The sequence below is a fragment of the Aquarana catesbeiana genome, linkage group LG07, assembly GCF_042186555.1.
Source record: "Aquarana catesbeiana isolate 2022-GZ linkage group LG07, ASM4218655v1, whole genome shotgun sequence".
Classification (NCBI taxonomy): domain Eukaryota; kingdom Metazoa; phylum Chordata; class Amphibia; order Anura; family Ranidae; genus Aquarana; species Aquarana catesbeiana.
In genome coordinates this window covers 293,752,466-293,769,640 of record NC_133330.1, presented here as the reverse complement: position 1 = coordinate 293,769,640, position 17,175 = coordinate 293,752,466, and the positions used below count along the sequence as shown (strand labels likewise).

The following is a 17,175-nucleotide window of genomic DNA, read 5'->3' as shown; positions in this document are numbered from 1 at the left end:
TTTAGAACAGTTTGCACCAGGGAAAGAGGAATGGTTTGGTAAATGGTTACTAGAAGAAAATATACAACTAAAAGACATAATGCATAGGGGTCGAATATGCTCATTCCAAGAGATGCAGGACAAAAGATATATGTTAGTCATTAACCCCTGGCGCTATAGCCAATTAAAACACTATGTTGGTTCACTCCCACAGCCAATAAGATCAGTGGATAATTTAACACCACTAGAAAAAATATGCGTGGATAGAGAGGGGAGGGGGGGTTTCTCCCGGATATATAAAGTTCTAGTTGATTTAGAAAGGTTAGAAACCCCGGACTATATAGGGAAATGGGAAAAGGAGTTAGGGAGAAATCTTACAGATACAGAAGTCTCCCTGATCTTGAAAAGAGTCTCAGCCACTTCAGTTAATAGTAAACTCCTAGAATTAAATTTTAAATGCCTGACCAGAATGTACCTGACCCCCGATCGGGTGCATAAAATACATAGGGATAAGTCGCAATTTTGTTGGAGGGGCTGCTCAGAGATGGGGTCAATGGCCCATATCTGGTGGCTATGTCCGGTAATGAAAAGGTTTTGGGGCGAAGTAAGAAAATTTATCAAAGTGATAACAAACTTGGACGTCCCAAATGACCCTTGGATCTGTTTATTCCACATGAGTGATATGCCGACTAAAACATATCTCAGAACACTTTTGCCACATCTTATTGATGCAGCTAAGAGCTTAATCCCTAAGTATTGGCAAAGGAAAGAGAGGCCAAAGATGAGGGAATGGTTTAATAAAATTAATGAGATTCAGTGCTTGGAGTACCTAAGATTTAGCGAAGGGACAAAAATGGGGGCCTTTGAAACAAAATGGAAAGACTGGGTAAAATTTAAAGAATCTCCAAATGCGGTTGAGATGTGGTCTACATAAGTAGAGGAATGCAGAGGACTGGATGGATATGGTCTCGGGGGGGGGTGGGGGGGGGTAGGGGGTGGGAGGGGGGGATGGGTAAAAGGGAAGCATTAGCTATCGTTGGGATAATTATGTATCCTCTTTTGTTTTGTAATATACTAAATTGGAGTACCAAGCAAATGTAAAGCCACGATGATGTGACGATAAGATGGGAAAGAAATTTGAATTTTAATATTTGAAAAATCTTTTTCCGGGAGAAACCTTCAAGCTGAAGTGGCAAAAAAGAAAAAAAAAAAGAAAAAAAAAAATTGAACAGCAATACATCCCCATGGGTGGGTGAATGTAAGTTGACCTTCATCTGCCTATATCCGCCAACTTCTGGGTTAATTCAAGGGCATCAGACCCAATGGAAAAAGTTTGTGTTTGGGTCTGCTTTTACTGACCAGAACAAAAGTCCATTTACATCTGCTCATCCATAGGGATTACATGGGTCTGGTTTTTCCATGGAGGAAAAACAGACACAATTGTGACATCCCTATTGATATGATCTAACTTAGCATAGGATCCATTTAGGATCTCCTGGTGAAATGGAACAAACACTACGTGTTTATGTGAAAGGGGCTTCAGAGACCATACCTCTCTTGGGCCTTATAATTCCTACCTCTCTTTCCTTCACCACTGATCTCTAGGTATAAACCCAATCACTGAAATGAATGACATCCTAAAAGTCAATCTTAAAAGAGAAGTGTGTGATTTCAAAATAGCAAACAATCAAACTCACCTAAATGGATGCAGCACTAGTGTGATGCTGCATCGGTCCCCTCCACCTCTAAGATCGAGAGCCGAGTGACCAAAGACAGCTGATTGTTCAGTTCTCGGTCTTCAGTGAGGAAAGAGTCATTGACTGTCAATCTGCTCTGCTGCTCCAGCACTCACTGGAGTGCCAGGCTGTGGACCCACAGGAGAAGTATGGCCAAAAGAGCTTCGACCTTCTCCTTTAAAGGAGAACTTAAACAGGAAGTAAACTTTCCTCTATAACTTTTACCTATCGGTAAGCCTTTAATAAGGCTTACCGATAGATAGTGTAAATATCTCCTAAACGGGCACTGTTTAGGAGATATTTACAGTGCATCCGGAAAGTATTCACAGCCCTTCACTTTTTCCACATATTGTTATGTTACAGCTTAACATAACCCAGTGTACCCCATAATAACAACGTGAAAGTTTGTTTGAAATCTTTGAAAATGTTATAAAAATAAAAAAGCCATAAGGTACATACAATAGGTATTCACAGCCTTTCCCATGACACGCAAAATTGAGCTCAGATGCATTATGTTTCCACTGATCATACTTTAGATGTTTCCTTGACTTCATTGGAGTCCACTTGTAGTAAATTCAGTTGATTGGACATGATTTGGAAAGGTACACACCTGTCTGTATAAAGTCCCACAGTTAACAGTGCATGTCAGAGCAGAAACCAAGCCATGAAATCCAAGGAATTGTCTGTAGACAGTATCAAGACACAGATCTGGGGAAGGGAACAGAAAAATGTCTGCAGCACTGAAGGTCCCAATAAGCACAATGGCCTCCATCATCCGTAAATGGAAGAAGTTTGAAACCACCAGGACTCTTCTTAGAGCGGGCCGCCTGGCCAAACTGAATGATAAGGAGAAGGGGATTAGTCAGGGAGGTGACCAAGAACCCGATGGTCACTCTGACAGTGCTTCAGTGTTTCTCTGTGGAAAGAGGAGAACCTTTCGGGAAGAACAACCATCTCTGCAGCACTCCACCAATCAGGCCTGTATGGTAGTGTGGCCAGATGGAAGCCACTTCTTAGTAAAAGGCACATGGTAGCTCTCCTGGAGGACTCTCAGTGTATGAGAAACAACATTTTCTGGTCGGATAAAACTAAGATTGAACTCTTTGGCCTGAATGGCAAGCATTGTGTCTGGAAGAAACCAGGCACAACTCATCACATGGCCAATACCATCCCTACAGTGAAGCATGGTGGTGGCAGCATCATGCTGTGGGGATGTTTTTCAGGAGCAGGGACTGGGAGTCAAGTCGGGATTGAGGGAAAGATGAATGCAGCAATGTAGAGACACTTTCCTTTCTATGTATGTAGGTGGTGCGCTGTTTATGCTCATAGGCACATTTTATGAATTATTTATGAAATTTTATGTAATTGTCTTGATTCTATTTTTGTAATAAATATATTTTTAATATAAACTTGTGTTATGCCTATAAAGTCTATCATCCAAAAATCCATCTTTTAATAATCCAAATTATCGGGACGTGGAATTATATACAAAAGTGTTGTATCCACAGCACCACTCTGTGGTGATACAAATTTTTAATTACATTTACTCAGCAATAGTTCTGTTAATAAAACATTTGTTGGAGGAATGTCATAAACAATGATGCAGGTTGGACAAATTTTCCCCGTATTTTCTGTAATAGAATAATTCCTTTGCTCACCATAGCCATCTAGTGGTCATGATGAGGTATATGCATGATGCAGTCAGAATAATAGACTGCATTTTGACCACTAGATGGAGCTAGTAATCATAGAAATGAATCTATGACGGAAAATACAGGGAAAATTACTCCAGCCTGCACCAGTGTGACCCTCGCCCAATTAATGTTTTATAAATAGAGCCCCTATATTGTCTAATGACATTAGTTGTAGTTGGTTTTGTGTGATATTTAAGTAAAAATATAAAGTAATCATGTTTTTTGTTTTTTTTCTCTTTGCAGGTGTAGATTGGAGATCCTTTTCTGAGCGCTAATACCGTCTTCCGGAGTTGTATTGCTGCGTTTCTGGGGATTCGTACCATTTTCAGATAGATAGATTGGGACGATGCTGTCGACTACCGTAGCTCTACATTCCCTAGTTAGGACCACATGGAACTATTCAGTAAGTATCTATTTTTCACTCTTTGTCATAGGTGAAGGGCAATGTATAAGATTGTATGATGGATTCATTTGGCTCATTCACACATGCGGCAGCCCTTGTGATCCATGGGGGAATCGCTTTTCAGAGGGTAGTTGATGTGCAGCTGGGAGGCAATATCTTTCATTTCCTTCTCCTGTTTTAACCCCGTCATGACATAATAAACAGTAAAAAGCTTGGAAAAGTGTAATTGAAGGCCAAAAAGTTTTGAACAGAGTGGAGAGGGATCAGAACCCCTGTCAGGTTTTATTGCTGTCTCCGATTCGCCCTCTCTATTTGTCCTGTTTAGCGTTATCATCAAAAGTGAAAGTAAAAGAAAGAAAACATTTTGGGTTGTCCCCAGAACAATAACATAGAGGAAATCTTCCAATGGGGACACTAGCTCTGGTGACCTGGGGAAACCGATGGCTTCGCTTAATTTTCAGGGATTTCCTCTCACTTCCTGCTTTGGCTATGGGACAGGAAGTGAAAGAAAATCTCTACAATGGGACACAATTGGCAAAAATAAAAACTGACAGGGGTTATAACCCTCTTCTACTCTATCCAAAATAAAAAAATAAGTTTTGCCTTTGGTTCTACTTTAATCCTTTTCTCACTCCATCCAAATTTAAAAATAAGTCAAGGTTCACTTTGAAATCCTTACTTACCTTCATTTTTTTTTCTTCATTATTGGTTGACAAACTTTATGAAAGCAATGCTGAGAGAGAAAGGAAGAATAAAGAAGAACGGAAGAAAGATGAGGAGGAGATGAGAAGGAGGGAGGAGGCCAGGTTGAGAGAGGAGGCAATAAAGAGGGATGAGGCCAGGGAGAGGACATTTGCCAGAGTGAGGGAGCAGGAGAGGACAAGGCAGGAGAGGGTCAAGATTCTGGAAGAGTGCAGACTGAGGGAGGTGGCCAGGATGAGGGAGATGGGCAGGATGAGAGAGGAGGCCAGGAAAAGAGAGAAGATGAAAAAGAGTGAAGAAGCCGGGATCAGGAAGCAGGGAAGGAGAGGGGAGATGATAATGAGAGAGGAGACCATGAGACAGAAAGAAGAAGAACAGAAGAAAGAAGAGGAGGAGAAGAGAAGCAGGGATGAGGCCAGGTTGAGGAAGGAGGCCATAGAGAGGGATGAGGCCAGGGAGAGGGAGTTTGCAAGGGTGAGGGAGCAGGAGAGGAAGAGACAGGAGAGGGCCAAGGTGTCCGAAGAATACAGGCTGAGGGAGGAGGCCAGGATGAGGGAGATGGGCAGGATGAGAGAGGAAACCTGGAAGAGGGAGGAGATGATAAAGATACAGGTGGCTGGGATCGGAGAGCAAGGAAGCAGAGAGGAGAGGATGATGAGAGAGGAGGCCATTAGACAGAAAGAAGAAGAAAGGTAGAAAGAAGAAGAGGAGAAGAGAAGGCGGGAGGAGGCCATAAAGAGGGATGAGGCCAGGGAGAGAGAGTTTGCCATGGTGAGAGAGCAGGAGAGGACGCACCAGGAGAGGGCCAAGGTTTGGGAAGAGTACAGGCTGAGGGAGGTGGCCAGAGTGAGAGAGGAGGCCAGGACAAAAGAGGAGGCCAGGACGAAAGAGGAGGCTGGGATCAGAGAACAGGGAAGAAGAGGGGAGATCATAATGAGAGAGGAGGCCATGAGACAGAAAGAAGAAGAATGGAAGAAAAAAGAGGAGGAGAAGAGAAGCAGGGAGGAGGCCAGGTTTAGGGAGGAGGCCATAAAGAGGGATGAGGCCAGGGAGAGGCAGTTTGCCAGGGTGAGGGAGCAGAAGAAGATGAGGGAGGAATGGGCCAAGATTCTGGAAGAGTGCAGGCTGAGGAAGGTGGCCAGGATGAGGGAGATGGATAGGGTGAGAGAGGAGGCCAGGAAGAGAGAGGAGATGAAGAAGAGTGAGGAGGCCAGGATCAGGGAACAGGGAAGGAGTGGGGAGATGATAATGAGAGAGGAGGCCATAAGACAGAAAGAAGAATGGAACAAAGAAGAGGAGGAGAAGAGAATCAGTGATGTGGCCAGGTTGAGGGAGGAGGCCATAAAGAGGGATGAGGCCAGGGAGAGGGAGTTTGCCAGGATGAGGGAGCAGGAGATGATTAGGGAGGAAAGGGCCAAGATTCTGGAAGAGTGCAGGCTGAGGGAGGTGGCCAGGATGAGGGACATGGGTAGGGAGAGAGAGGAGGCCAGGAAAAGAGAGATGAAGAAGAGAGAGGAGGCCAGGATCAGGGAGCAGGGAAGGAGTGTGGAGATGATAATGAGAGAGGATGCCATAAGACAGAAAGAAGAAGGGAACAAAGAGAATCAGGGATGAGGCCAGGTTGAGGGAGGAGGCAATAAAGAGGGATGAGGCCAGGGAGAGGGAGTTTGCCAGGGTGAGGGAGCAGGAGATGATGAGGGAGGAAAGGGCCAAGATTCTGGAAGAGTGCAGGCTGAGAGAGGTGGCCAGGATGAGGGAGATGGGAAGGGTGAGAGAGGAGACTAAGAAGAGAGAGGAGATGAAGAAGAGAGAGGAGGCCAGGATCAGAGAGCAGGGAAGGAGAGGGGAGAAGATGAGGAAAGAGGAGGCCAAGAGACAGCCAGTGTCTCAAAGATAGAGGCAGAGTGCAGAGAGTAGAGGTATTGGAGGAGAGGAAGTTAGTGTCTAATGGAGGATTGGATGGTGGGGGGAGGGCAGCAGCATCTGATGGGGGGGGGGGGTGAGGATTGGAGGGGGGCAGCAGCACCTGATTCACTCCTCACACCCATCAGATGCCATCAGGGGGTAGCCCCTCCTGTCCCCTGTTCCTCACCTACTCCTCAGACACTGCTGAACCCTCACATATCACCCTCCATCAGACGTTGCTGCCTGGGGGGGGGGGGGGGGTATGCAGCAGCAGCTGACAGGGGGGTGAGGAACGAAAGTGCAGCAGTGTCTGATGGGAGGGTAAGGAATGGAGGTTGAGGAGCAGGGGGAGTGTTAGGACCGAGTTTGCCTGTTGGTGGCACTGTAGTGCTCAGTCTGGGCAGAAAGCTGCAGTTTTAGTGTCCACCAGCTAGTGTCTCCAAGCAGCCAGCAGGTTCCAGCGATCAGCTCCACCTGGCCACACCCTCTGGGAGGGTATTTTAGGTTCCTCCTTTGTAGCTGCTCCTCTCCTTGTACCCCGATTGTCGTGCTGCTGCCTAATTCTATAGCAATTTTCTCTTGATCTTACCATTGTCCTGTATCCTGTATAATGCTGCCTTGTTCCCATCCCAGTTTTGTTTTCCCTCTGCTCCCTGCTCTCCCCTGCCTCGTGTATATCTCGTTTGTACATTTGTATGTGTGTATGTGTGTGTGTGTGTGTGTGTGTGTGTGTGTGTGTGTGTGTGTGTGTGTGTAAAAGTGAGTACACCCCTAAGTGAAAAAGTCCAAATTGGGCCCAAAGTGTCAATATTTTGTGTGGCCACCATTATTTTCCAGCACTGCCTTAACCTTCTTGTGCATGGAGTTCACCAGAGCTTCACAGGTTGCCACTGGATTCCTCTTCCACTCCTCCATGACGAGCTGGTGGATGTTAGAGACCTTGCGCTCCTCCACCTTCCGTTTGAAGATGCCCCACAGATGCTCAATAGGGTTTAGGTCTGGAGACCTGCTTGGTCAGCCCATCACCTTTACCCTCAGCTTCTTTAGCAAGGCAGTGGTCATCTTGGAGGTGTGTTTGGGGTCGTTATCATGTTGGAATACTGCCCTGTGGCCCAGTCTCCGAAGGAAGGAGATCACGCTCTGCTTCAGTATGTCACAGTACATGTTGGCATTCATGGTTCCCTCGATGAACTGTAGCTCCCCAGTTCCGGCAGCACTCATGCAGCCCCAGACCTTGACACTCCCACCACCATGCTTTGACTGTAGGCAAGACACACTTGTCTTTGTACTCCTCACCGCCACACACGCTTAAAACCATCTGAACCAAATAAGTTTTTCTTGGTCTCATCAGACCACAGGACATGGTTTAAGTAATCCATGTCCTTAGTCTGCTTATCTTACATAAATAAAGTAAGTGGTGATTGCGCTGTGATAAAAGGGGAAGGAAGAAAGAGGAAGGGGAAGGGGCTAGCTCAAATGTATAGAGAGGTGAATAAAAGATACAAAAATTATACAAAATATAAAGGTATGATGAGCATGAGGGCTAGTATCATACTAGCACATAAAAAATATATTGTAAATACTGAAACAGAAGAAAAGAAAAATCTCAGTGCAAAAGGGCTAGTATCATACTAGCACATATGTGGTAACTCAGCAAATACTTATCAAAAGAAAAATCTCAGTGCAAAAGGGCTAGTATCATACTAGCACATATGTGGTAACTCAGCAAATACTTAATGGTGACTCCAAGTGAATAAATAAATAGTGAACAGTCCCACCGCCTTGTAGTACAAAGTGCTCAAACAATGAGTCTTCAGTTCCAAAAGACAAAATGAAAAAATATACAAAATATAAAAGTATAATGAAATGTAATAAAGTGCAGTCTCATGAGCACCAAATTCAAATAAACTGAAGAAACAAAATTGCCTAAAACATATAAAAAGCTATAAAATGAGTAACAAATACAATGTGGGTACAAAAAAAATAAACCAAATAAAAATATATAAATCAAACAAAGTCCATGTGCATGAAGGCTAGTATCATACTAGCACATAAAAAATATTGTAAATACTGAAACAAAAGAAAAGGAAAAATCTCAGTGCAAAAGGGCTAGTATCATACTAGCACATATGTGGTAACTCAGCAAATTCTTATTAGTGACTCCAAGAAAATAAATAAATGGTGACAGTCCCACCACCTTGTAGTACAAAGTGCTCAAACAATGAGTCATCAGTTCCAAAAAGGCAAGTCCACAAGCCACAGGGAAGGGAAAAAGGTCTTCAGTGGGAACACCTTTGTGCTCGCAAGCAGCTCACCTTACTGCTGCAAGACAACAGTTTGTAATCCAGTAACAAATCACCAGCAGGCAAGGGTCCCTTCCAGTAGTTCCGGAGATTCGGGTGGTGGGTGTGCAGGATGGTATATAAAAAACATAAGCAGACAGTAGAAGAGGCTTCCCTCTGGGACGACAGCCATGCAAACAACTTTTATGCAGTGTGCGGCGTATGCTCTAAGCACTGACACCCTACCCCTTCAATCTCTACAGCAATGCTGGCAGCACTCATACGTTTATTTCCCAAAGACAACCTCTGGATATGACGCTGAGCATGTGCACTCAACTTCTTTGGTCGACCATGGCGAGGCCTGTTCTGAGTGGAACCTGTCCTGTTAAACCGCTGTATGGTTTTGGCCACCGTGCTGCACCTCAGTTTCAGGGTCTTAGCAATCTTCTTATATCCTATGCCCTCTTTATGTAGAGCAACAATTCTTTTTTTCAGATCCTCAGAGAATTCTTTGCCATGAGGTGCCATGTTGAACTTCCAGTGACCAGTATGAGAGAGTGAGAGCCATAACATCAAATTTAACATATAAAAAAGAGGATTTTAGTGGGACTTTTAATGAGGTATAGCGGGGCCCTTCAGATCCCCTCCTACATCCTGGCACGGTAATATTCAATAGAGAAAAAAAGTAGCAGGACTTTCCATGAAGCACACTGGAGTAATAATAGTTTTTATATCAAATATTTCTATGCATTTTGCTATATATAAACATTTGCATAACTTTACAAATTATAAAAACCAGAGAATATACATAAATCAACATTCCAAAAAGAAATCGATACATGATATAGAATACATGGAGTGATTAGAATATGTTTACATAGATAAATTTGGTAAAATATGCAGATTAAGAACAAGCAAAAATGTCACTGAAAATAAGGTACAAAAAAGGGACAAATGAATTGGAACGGCCATCAATAATTCATAGATGTGTACACTAGGTTATTGTTGGCTCTACGCGTTTCAAGGCCTTTATGCCTATCATCAGGAGCAAAAACTGTAGTAGTAATCTATTAATAAAGGATACAGTAATATTTAGAAAACAAAAATAACAAACTAGCCCTGGACAGGAGAGGTCCCCCCATGGACCCAGCCTGCCCAAACACTTACATGTCCTTGCAGCAGTGGTGCGGCCGTGCAATTCCCAGACCAAGCCGCAAAAGCCTCACATGGGAGCTGAAGGGACGCAGTGTGGCAGTCAGCAGACCAACATGAACAGCGCCCCACAGGGGTCACAGTGTAAAGAATGGTGATGGTGGATAAGGAGACCCTTGTGTGAAGATAAACTATGAAAAATTGACAAAAAGCAAAAAATGATGGTGAGTGATAAAAAGGTGAATGGAAAATGGTGTATGAAAAAGCAAAGTGGAAGAAAGGCAAGTGAAAAAACAGGAAGGAAAAAGTAGTCAGTGAGTAAGAAATGGAAAGTCCCGCTACTTGCTTTCTCTATTGAATATTACCAAATTTAACACACCTGCTCCCCATTCACACCTGAGACCTTGTAACACTAACGAGTCACGTGACACCAGGGAGGGAAAATGGCTAATTGGGCCCAATTTTGACATTTTCACTTAGGGGTGTACACACTTTTGTTAGACATTAATAGCTATGTGTTGAGTAGGGATGAGCTCGATGTTCGGGACGACCATAAGTTCGACTCGAACATCAGGTGTTCGCCTGTACGCCAAGCAGCGAACATAATGGGGCGTTCGTGGAAAGTTTGAGCGCCGTGGAACGCCCCATAATGCACTGCGAGATCACAGTGCATTGCTGTATGATGATTGGCCAAAGCATGCTCCAGACCTGCATGCTTTGGCCAATCACAGCGCGCTCTGCTAAGAGAGCCATAATTGGCCAAAGGCAGGGTGCCTTTGGCCAATCATGGCTTAGGGGGACTTAGGGGGACTAAGTCCACACCCCACGCTATATAAGGTTGCTTATACGGCGGCCCGGTGTAGTGTTGTTGACGTGGACAGAGAGATAGCTTGAGTTAGATTAGGCAGGCAGGTTATTCAGTTAGTGGCGGTGTATTTGATATATATATATATATATATATATATATATATATATATACAGTCAGTCTAGTGTATATATATATATATATATATATATATATATATACACACACAGTGGAACCTCGGTTTGCGAGTAACGCGGTTAATGAGCGTTTCGCAAACCGAGCACTGTATTTCTAAAAATCCTAACGAGTGTTATCTCGCAAAACGAGCAGGATTCAGGCCAAAAGCAGTGTGCAGTACCGCTTTTGGCCTGAGGTGGGGGGCGCCGGAGTCGAACAGCGCCAATCGTCGGCGTTCAGAAATGCACGGAAAGGCCCGAGGACAGTTCGGGTGACCTCAGCAAACCTCGAAGAGTCTTTCCGAGGTTTGCCGAGGTTAGCCGAAGTGCGCTCGGGCCTTTTCGGCCGTTTCCGGGGCTCTCCGGCGCCCCCCCCCTCTGGCCGCATGCAGTATTGCATCCCATTGAAGTCATTGTGGAACAAATTATTTTAATTTCCATTGACTTCAATGGGAAAACTCTTTAATTCTTTAACTCTTTAAATCGCTTTAACCACTTCAGCCCCGGAAGGATTTACCCCCTTCCTGACCAGAGCACTTTTTACAATTTGGCACTGCGTCGCTTTAACTGCTAATTGCGCGGTCATGCAATGCTGTAACCAAACGAAATTTGCGTCCTTTTCTTCCCACAAATAGAGCTTTCTTTTGATGGTATTTGATCACCTCTGACGTTTTTATTTTTTGCGCTATACACGGAAAAAGACCGAAAATTTTGAAAAAAAATGATATTTTCTACTTTTTGTTCTAAAAAAAATCCAATAAACTCAATTTTAGTCATACATTTAGGCCAAAATGTATTTGGCCACATGTCTTTGGTAAAAAAATGTCAATAAGTGTATATTTATTGGTTTGCGCAAAAGTTATAGCACCTACAAACTAGGGTACATTTTCTGGAATTTACACAGTCTTTAATTTATGACTGCCTATGTCATTTCTTGAGGTGCTAAAATGACAGGGCAGTACAAAACCCCCACAAATGACCCCATTTTGGAAAGTAGACACCCCAAGGAAATTGCTGAGAGGCATGTTGAGCCCATTGAATATTCATTTTTTTTGTCCCAAGTGATTGAATAATGAAAAAAAAAAAAAAAAAATTACAAAAAGTTGTCACTAAATGATATATTGCTCACACAGGCCATGGGCATATGTGGAATTGCACCCCAAAATACATTTAGCTGCTTCTCCTGAGTATGGGGATACCACATGTGTGGGACTTTTTGGGAGCCTAGCCGCATACGGGGCCCCGAAAACCAATCACTGCCTTCAGGATTTCTAAGGGCGTACATTTTTGATTTTACTCCTCACTACCTATCACAGTTTTGAAGGCCATAAAATGCCCAGATGGCACAAACCCCCCCCAAATGACCCCATTTTGGAAAGTAGACACCCCAAGCTATTTGCTGAGAGGCATGTTGAGTCCATGGAATATTTTATATTTTGACACAAGTTGCGGGAAAGTGACAATTTATTTATTTATTTATTTATTTTTTTGCACAAAGTTGTCACTAAATGATATATTACTCACACAGGCCATGGGCATATGTGGAATTGCACCCCAAAATACATTCTGCTGCTTCTCTTGAGTACGGGGATACCACATGTGTGGGACTTTTTAGGAGCCTAGCCGCGTACGGGACCCCGAAAACCAATCACCGCCTTCAGGATTTCTAAGGGTGTACATTTTTGATTTCACTCTTCACTGCCTATCACAGTTTCGGAGGCCATGGAATGCCCAGGTGGCACAAACCCCCCCCAAATGACCCCATTTTGGAAAGTAGACACCCCAAGCTATTTGCTGAGAGGCATGGTGAGTATTTTGCAGCTCTCATTTGTTTTTGAAAATGAAGAAAGACAAAAAAAAAAATTTTTTTTTTCTTTTTTTAATTTTCAAAACTTTGTGACAAAAAGTGAGGTCTGCAAAATACTCACTATACCTCTCAGCAAATAGCTTGGGGTGTCTACTTTCCAAAATGGGGTCATTTGGGGGGGGTTTGTGCCACCTGGGCATTCCATGGCCTCCGAGACTGTGATAGGCAGTGAAGAGTGAAATCAAAAATTTACGCCCTTAGAAAGCCTGAAGGCGGTGCTTGGTTTTCGGGGTCCCATACGTGGCTAGGCTCCCAAAAAGTCTCACACATGTGGTATCCCCGTACTCAGGAGAAGCAACAGAACGTATTTTGGGGTGTAATTTCACATATTCCCATGGCATGTTTGAGCAATATATAATTTAGTGACAACTTTGTGCAAAAAAAAAAAAAAAAAAAATAATAATTTGTCTCTTTCCCGCAACTTGTGTCACAATATAAAATATTCCATGGACTCGACATGCCTCTCAGCAAATAGCTTGGGGTGTCTACTTTCCAAAATGGGGTCATTTGGGGGGGTTTGAACTGTCCTGGCATTTTATGCACAACATTTAGAAGCTTATGTCACACATCAACCACTCTTCTAAGCACTTGAAGACAAAGCCCTTTCTGACACTTTTTGATTACATGAAAAAATTATTTTTTTTTGCAAGAAAATTACTTTGAACCCCCACACATTATATATTTTTTTAAAGCAAATGCCCTACAGATTAAAATGGTGGGTGTTTTATTTTTTTTTTTCACACAGTATTTGCGCAGCGATTTTTCAAACGCATTTTTTGGGGAAAAAACACACTTTTTTACATTTTAATGCACTAAAACACACTATATTGCCCAAATGTTTGATGAAATAAAAAAGATGATCTTAGGCCGAGTACATGGATACCAAACATGACATGCTTTACAATTGCGCACAAACGTGCAGTGACAACAAAATAAATACATTTTTAAAAGCCTTTAAAAGCCTTTACAGGTTACCACTTTAGATTTACAGAGGAGGTCTACTGCTAAAATTACTGCCCTCGATCTGACCGTCGCGGTGATACCTCACATGCATGGTGCAATTGCTGTTTACATTTGACGCCAGACCGACGCTTGCGTTCGCCTTAGCGCAAGAGCAGGGGGGACAGGGGTGCTTTTTTTTTTTTTTTTTTTTTTTTTTTCTTTATTATTTTTTTGCTTTTTTATCTTATTTTAAAACTGTTCCTTTCATTTTTTTTTTTTTTTTAATCATTTTTATTGTTATCTCAGGGAATGTAAATATCCCCTATGATAGCAATAGGTAGTGACAGGTACTCTTTTTTGAAAAAATTGGGGTCTATTAGACCCTAGATTTCTCCTCTGCCCTCAAAGCATCTGACCACACCAAGATCGGTATGATAAAATGCTTTCCCAATTTCCCAATGGCGCTATTTACATCCGGCGAAATCTAAGTCATAAAATGCTCGTAGCTTCCGGTTTCTTAGGCCATAGAGATGTTTGGAGCCACTCTGGTCTCTGATCAGCTCTATGGTCAGCTGGCTGAATCACCGGCTGCATTCTCAGGTTCCCTGTTGAGACAGGAGAGCCAGAGAAAAACACGGAAGACGGTGGGGGGGGGGGCATTCTCTCCCACTGCTTGTAAAAGCAGTCTAGAGGCTAATTAGCCGCTAGGATTGCTTTTACATGAAAGCCGACCGCTGGCTGAAAAGAATGATACCAAGATGATACCTAAGCCTGCAGGCATCATTCTGGTATAACCACTCAAAGTTGTGAATGCTGTACCTGAAGACAAAAATATGGTTAACAATAAAGCACAGTAAACGGTAAAGTATAAAAAATTGCAGACCTGAAAAGCAAACATGATAAAACATAATAACAATAAAACATTGCAGAATAGAATACAGTAAAAAAGAGCAGAACAATAGAGAGAATAGAGAGAGAGAGAGAGAATAGAGAGAGAACAATAAAACTACAACTATTATTTTTTATTTTATATTTTTGTTTGTGTTTTTTTTTTTTTTTTTTTTTTACACTTTTTTTGTAACTGTAACTTTTATAACTGTAACCGGTTCCAGGTTCGGGTCTCTCAAAATGCGATGGCATCTTGGGAGACCCTGTGAAAGTGTGTCCTAGTCTGTGCAATGCTGTACCCTACGCTAATACTCAACTAGTGAATGGTAGCGTTCAAAACATTCACCAATGCAAAGACCAGGATTGTCAGGACAGGAGGGACAATAATAGCGGGTGTCACGCCTATATCCGCGCTTGCTGCAGACACGACATCTTTTTTGGGGGGCGTTGGGTAGGGGTACTCGGGAGGACATAAAAATGCCTCTCATGCAGCCGACTGCATTTGGTTGGGGATGTGAATGGGGGAAGTACGGGCGCTGCAGAAGTGGTGGGTTCCCAATTAGGATTGGCGAATGCAGCAGGAAGGGCACTATGGGCATGACGGGCCTGTGTTTGTCTTCTTGGTGGCAGCGGGACACTATTTGTGCTTGCCACCTCACCAGCTTGAACTGCACTTATGGGACTCGCCACGTCACCAAGTGTTACTGCAGTGCTGTTTTGACTACGACCGGGGTGTACTAGGCCGCTGGCGCTTGCCAGTTCACCAAAACGCTACCAAAAAAACTGTTAACGATCGCGGGATCAGGCCTGACTCTGCGAACGCTGCAGTTATGCATTTAGTGTTTTGTAAGTGTCAGTGATCGATCGATACTGCACTTGGGTGGGCTGGGCTGGGCCGGGCGGAGGGGCAAAACGCAGGTGCTAGCAGGTATCTGGGCTGATCCCGCTGACACTGCGTTTTTGGGAACCCTAAACTGCTGGGGACGCCAGTATAGATCTGATCGGATCAGATATTGATCAGTTCAGATACTATACCACTAAGGGAGGTGTACGGTGCGTGCGTGGGTGTTAGCGCTACTGGCACTAACCTGACGCTGCCTGGGGCTGGTGCTTGCCAGTTCACCAAAACGCTACCAAAAAAAACTGTTAGCGATCGCAGGGATCAGGCCTGACTCTGCGAACGCTGCAGTTATGCGTTTAGTGTTTTGTAAGTGACAGTGATCGATCGATACTGCACTTGGGTGGGCTGGGCTGGGCCGGGCGGAGGGGTAAAATGCAGTTGCTAGCAGGTATCTGGGTTGATCCCGCTAACACTGCGTTTTTGGGAACCCTAAACTGCTGGGGACGCTAGTATAGATCTGATCGGATCAGATATTGATGCGTTCAGATACTATACCACTAAGGGAGGTGTACGGTGCGTGGGTGTTAGCGGTACTGGCGCTAACCTGACGCTGCCTGGGGCTGGTGCTTGCCATTTCACCAAAATGCTACCAAAAAAACTGTTAGCGATCGCAGGGATCAGGCCTGACTCTGCGAACGCTGCAGTTATGCGTTTAGTGTTTTGTAAGTGACAGTGATCGATCGATACTGCACTTGGGTGGGCTGGGCCGAGCTGGGCGGAGGGGCAAAATGCAGTTGCTAGCAGGTATCTGGGCTGATCCCGCTAACACTGCGTTTTTGGGAACCCTAAACTGCTGGGGACGCTAGTATAGATCTGATCGGATCAGATATTGATCTGTACAGATACTATACCACTAAGGGAGGCGTATGCTGCGTGCGTGGGTGTTAGCGGTACTGGCGCTAATCTGACGCTGCCTGGGGCGACGCATATCACCGTCGGGTGATCAGGGGGCTAAATCTTTATTCGGTAATAAACGGCGGGTGCCCTGACACTATAAAAAATAAACAAACTAACCAGCGTCACCCGTAACGGTTATACAGTGATCAGTGGTGAAAGGGTTAACTAGGGGGCAATCAAGGGGTTAAAACATTTATTAGGTAGTATATGGGGGTCCCTGTCGCTATAAAACGCTGACGGCGAACCTAAATATTTACGTCCCTAACTAGCGTCACCAGCGACACTAATACAGCGATCAGAAAAATGATCGCTTAGCGACACTGGTGACAGGGGGTGATCAAGGGGTTAAAACTTTATTAGGGGGGGTTAGGGGGGTATCCTAGACCTACAGGGGGGTAATACTAACTGTCCTGACACTGTAACTGTCACAAACTGACACCAATACAGTAATCAGAAAAAAAAAAAAAAAAAAAAAAAAAAAAAAAAAAAAACCTGCTTGGTGTCAGTTTGTGACAGGGGGGGGGGTGATTGGGGGGGGATCGGGGGGCGATCGGGGGGGGGGGATCGGGGTGTTTAGTGTGCCTGGCATGTTCTACTGTGTGTGTGTGTGTTGTGCACTCACATTGCAGTCTTCTCTCCTCGGCCCGGAACGGAAAATACCGAGCCGAGGAGAGATGACATCATTTCCTCTGCCTCTGTGTACAATACAGAGGCAGGGAAATGATCCCATTGGCTGAGAGCGATCGCGAGGGGGGGGCCACGAATGGATGGCCTCCCCCTCACCTCCGATCGCCGGGGGAGATTTGCCGACCGCCGCAGGCACCGGGGGGGGGTCCGATCGGACCC

The 17,175-nt window shown here is 44.2% G+C and overlaps 1 long non-coding RNA gene across 1 annotated transcript in view; it reads left to right on the top strand.

Moving 5' to 3' along the window:
• Positions 1-17,175, top strand: part of LOC141102566 (uncharacterized) — a 48,410-nt gene that overhangs the window by 5,746 nt on the left and 25,489 nt on the right. Inside the window, exon 3 of the long non-coding RNA XR_012235151.1 lies at positions 3,653-3,812. This is a non-coding gene — a long non-coding RNA (uncharacterized lncRNA). The remainder of the gene's footprint in view (positions 1-3,652; positions 3,813-17,175) is intronic.